Below are 5,164 nucleotides of genomic sequence, written 5' to 3' on the forward strand. Positions count from 1 at the left end.
GAGAAGCTTTGCAATCTATCGTGTAAACATCCTTTGCAATAGTTCCTCTTTTTTTACTTACCGTGGGTCCATTTCGCCTTTATTTCTTCCCTTTAATGTGTACATTTATTTATGCAGAAATTTCAGATCAGATTTTTTTATTAATATTTTTTTATCTATATAAATATTTGAATAATTTAAAGAAAAAAAAAGATATATGGTGAAAGATCAAATACAAAGTTTAATAATTAATTCGAATAAAATTAGTATTTTTTTTAATTTGCATATCTTTTTTGCTAAATTGATAAATAAAAACAAGTAATATTATTTTCCTATTTAAATTATAATATTATGTTGTTCGTCTAAGTTGGTGGAATTAATAACCTTCACACACGATTACATACATCACTTTACTTCAAGTTTAAATGTTATTATAGCATGAACTATGTTGAATTAATTAGTTTAAGATTGGGCTTATTAAGATAATGTCATCCCCACATTGTAAGTATGATCAAAGAGTCACCACTAGTGAAGGTGAGAAGAGAGAATAGCCATTAATAGATTGTGTGAAAACTTACGAACCATTGCCTTGAAGCTTGCTAGGCCATAGATGGATTTGTACAAGTTGTAAGTTATACGTTAGTCTTAGATTGCATGGCAATTGCATATATACCTGTTCGAAGATGTCATTAATAAAAAAAAAACATTGTTATCCAATGTAACATGGTCTAACTTTTGACAGTTGTTACAGAAAGAAGACACAAACAACATTGTACTTTGCAATATGGGAAAAAGTGTTCAAGAAATCAATTTCGGCTTGTTATGCATACCTTTCACTCATAAGTCAATCTTTATACTGTTTGTAAAGAGATTTATAAAGTTTGTATTTGACCTTGTATATTCACCATTCTACTACCTTTTAATTTGCCAGAGGGAAAATGGAACCAAGGCACAAAATTTGTTTTATTGGACTCCAAAGGAAGCGTGTGTATATATATATATATATATATATATATATATATATATATATATATCATGAATGGGGACAAATTGGGGTAGAAGATCTTGCTTCCTTGATGATCTTTGCAAAAAAGGATATGGATAAGGGATAGATGTTTGTAAGTATAATAAGAGTATTTCACATTTCATTTAAGGGTGTGAAATGGATGAGGTCTTGAAAGAGGTAGGGAAAAAAAAGAGAAAAAATGATTATAAAAAAAAAGAAAAAACAAGAAATAAATGTAAGAGAAAATATGTGTTATTATTACAAAATTTCAAGAATGATAGGGTCTAAATGTGAAGATTTAGGGAGGTGGTGGGTAAGGAATTTAAGAAGAAAGTATCCTCATTGAACACATTGGCGGATGATAATTTTTTTCAAGCAAGTTGAATAGTTAAATTTTATTAAATTTATATTCTATTCAAAATTATTAAATGAAGTAAATATTTAAGACTTACTCTTGAAATCAATAAATTTATTCTGTATTATTAAGGGTAAAAATTAATTTTATTTCATAATTTTATAAATATTAAATTTTATTAATTTAATCATTGGATTAAATATTTTTACAAAAAATGTTGGACTATCAAAATAATTTAAAATCATTACTAGCACATCAATAGATTGTCGTATTAAAAAGTGTTATGATCCGTGAATCAAATTTAAAGTCTTTATTTGACCATCATTTGTTATTAACATTTTAATATATAAATTTGTTATTAATTTATGCAATAAATATGGGTAATATATCTTTCATTGATATAAACTCTATTGCCTTGACTCTCATGCAAGCTAGACATTCTTCAATGATCTCCCTTCAAGATTTTTTATAGAAACTAATGCTTCCTTATGGTGGCGTTCGATTATTCTACATAAGCTTGTGGCACGTCTGGCCATGATGGCTTCGTGGGTTTAGAGACGGCGGAACACTACTGTTTTGGGTGGTATAACATGGACTTCCCATTATGTGATATGGAACATTACTATGGACATATCTGATAACCTAAACATTCAAACACAAGACAAGCCTTGGAAGACACGTGTGATTTGGCAGCCTTGAGATTATCCTTACATTAAGGTTATAGTAGATGGTAGTTGGTTGCCACGAAACAACATCATGAGTACTGGTGGTGTCATCAGAGATAGTACTGGAAACTGGAGGCGTGGTTTTGCAAATTCATTCAGGAAAGGTGACCCTCTAAGGGCTGAATTATTGGCTATGGTAGAAGGTTTTTCACTCGCGTGGAACATGAAAAACTGGTTTGTGATCTGTGAGTCGGATTGCCTTGACGTGGTGACAACAACTTCGTCACCTAACCAGGGTCCTTCGGAGTGGCATGTCCATGCTGATGTCGTGTCTAGATTGCGAGAGTTGATGAGGAGTTGGACACTATATATTTTGTATATTCCTCGAGAGCTAAATAGAGTAGCACACTGCTTAGCTAGTTGTGCGCCTTATACTATTTAGGCCAACCCTCCAAACTTCATCTTGCATGATGTGAGTTGGGACATGGTGACTTTGCCTTAATTTCTGTTTGATTTTATTTTCATTACACTACTAAAAAAACTCCAATTTTAGATTTATTTTATATATAATTTAATCTTTTATATTATGTTTAGCTAGTATAATAGTTTTTTCAGAAAAAAAATCTCTAAAATATTATTATACAGTTCATCAAAATTTTGAACTATTAAAATAGTGCTTCAAACATTTAAATTAACACCGTACCAATCTTTAAAAGATTTTGGCATTAAATTTATCTTTTAATTTTTTTATTAAATTAGTTTCTTAAAAAATTGAAAATATCATCAAATAAGTTCTTATAGAAGTTTAAAGTGCAGAAAAAAAATCTATTGGAACAATTAATTAGACAATTAATAAATTAATACTTTAAAGATAAATTTAATGATAAAATCTTTGTACAACTTTTTTTTTATAGGTAAAACATATATTATTAGAGAAAGTTAAAAGAAAACTCAAAATCCATATACACAAAAAAAATTACTTACTTAGAGAAATAAAAAGTAAAAATATATTTATACAAAATTAAGACAAATGCAATTTTGTGGGTTCAAATATCAATTAGTTAACAAAATAGTTTATCCCTTACTAACAAGTAATAGTCATTTTCAGGACTTCAGAATAATAGAATCTAGGACTTCCCTCTCATCCAAAATACCATTTGAAAACACAATTTTATTTCTATGTAACCACAAAGACCACACCGTACTTACTCAAATAATTAATAAACATATCCATTCTCTTTTACTATAGTCAACACCAACCCAAGAAAGCAAATGAGTTGATAAATCTGAAGGCAAAATTAATGAGAATCCAAGTCAACGCGCAGTAAAGTATCAGATTTGAGATGAAACTGAGCACGTTAAAAATAAATGAGTTGGAAGTTCCTCCAAACCATGACAGAAGCAACAAGTTATATCATCAATTTGAACACCACAATCAATCAACAAACCTTTACAAGGAAGTGCATTCAAGAACAATTGCCAAGAAAATACCAGACACTTAAAAGGGACCTTCCTTCTCCATAGCCTTTGCAAGGCATCTGCCGTACACTGATTTACACTATTAGGACCACCAAAAAGTTCAAACAGCTATGAATACGCAGATTGCACTGAATAACAACCTGAAGAATCTGCCCTCCATACCCATTTATCTTCTTGTAGTAACTTAATAGAAACCTCATCCACAAACTCCAACAAAAGATTAAAACTTGAGATCTCATGTTGAAAGAGTCCTCTTCACCAACTAACATCCCAAACCTACCTAGTACCATCATGAAAACCATTCTCCAATACACATGTTTTAGCATTCCTCGCTACCGCAAATAATCGCGGAAATGCTTCACACAATCGCACCCTGATTACCCACTTATCTCTCCAAAAAAGTGTGTAAACCTGCACCTACACTCCTATCAAACTTCTCACCCAGCCATGAATTCCCTTAATGAATAACCTACAGCAAATCACGCCACTACAAAGAACATATGTTGTGGACTGATGAATACTGAATAAAAGAAGCTAATCTTCCATATCTAGATTCCAACACCCGCACCCACAATGAACTAGAACAATTAACACCTTGCCACAACCATTTACCAAGAAGCGTCCAGTTAAATTACTGCACATTCCTAATGCCCAAGGCACCATTCTTCCGCGGTCTACATACCGTTTCTCATTTCACCCAGGAAATTTTAGATCCATCCTTAATACCCTTCCATAAAAAATTCTGTTAGATAGTGACAATCTCTTTTATCACCGACTTCAACACCTTAAAAAAGAATAACGAGTGCAATGACATAAAATTAAGAACGGCATTAATCAAAGTTACCATGCCTCCAATCGATAAATACCTATGCTTTCATGACACTAACCTCTTTTTAAAAGCTTCTAACACACCTTTCCATGTACTAGGCTTTCTGGGGTTAACACCTAACTGTAACCCGAGATACTTTAATGAGAAACTACCAATCTTACAATGTAGGAACTCCACAACTAAGTTTTCAAAGTTATCACTAGTGTTAATCTTTAATATATAACTTTTATGAAAGTTAATTTTCATTCCTGATACTAATCAAAATCTTTGTACAACTAATCGGATCATGATTTAACTCTTTAAAGAAAAAATTCAGTGACCCAAAATTTTGAAAGATTAATCAGATATATATTACTTATAGATCTGGAAGACCAAAGTAAATATTTTCTCCTAGTTTTAATTTACTTTACTTTACTATTTACATTGCATAAATTTGGAAAAAATACATCACCTTTAAAACTATTTTTACTGTAATATTTATGTTCGTTCATATATATGAAAATATGGACATATATCTTAATCCAATTATATTCTTTCATTATATATAAGATCATTATTTTTGTTTTGAGTCCAAGACAAAAAGCTATTTTAAAACCCCCAATCAATATTAATCTTTGGATTATGCAGAAAAGAGATGAAAAAGGGCAATATAAAGGTACAGCGAATACTGCAAGTTAATAGGGGCAAAGCTTAAAGATCAGACTTTGGTGAATCAGATTCCTAGAAAACAAAATTGAGACCTCAAAGTAAAGGAAACGTCAATGAGAAAGTTCCAAGTAAAGACCACACAACTTGGCAATTTATCTTCTCAAGAATATTAAGTTCGAGTGGAAATGATAGGATGCTTCCAC

Source organism: Abrus precatorius, unplaced genomic scaffold, assembly GCF_003935025.1.
Source record: "Abrus precatorius isolate BTA unplaced genomic scaffold, Abrus_2018 Scaffold7, whole genome shotgun sequence".
NCBI classification, from domain to species: Eukaryota; Viridiplantae; Streptophyta; class Magnoliopsida; order Fabales; family Fabaceae; genus Abrus; species Abrus precatorius.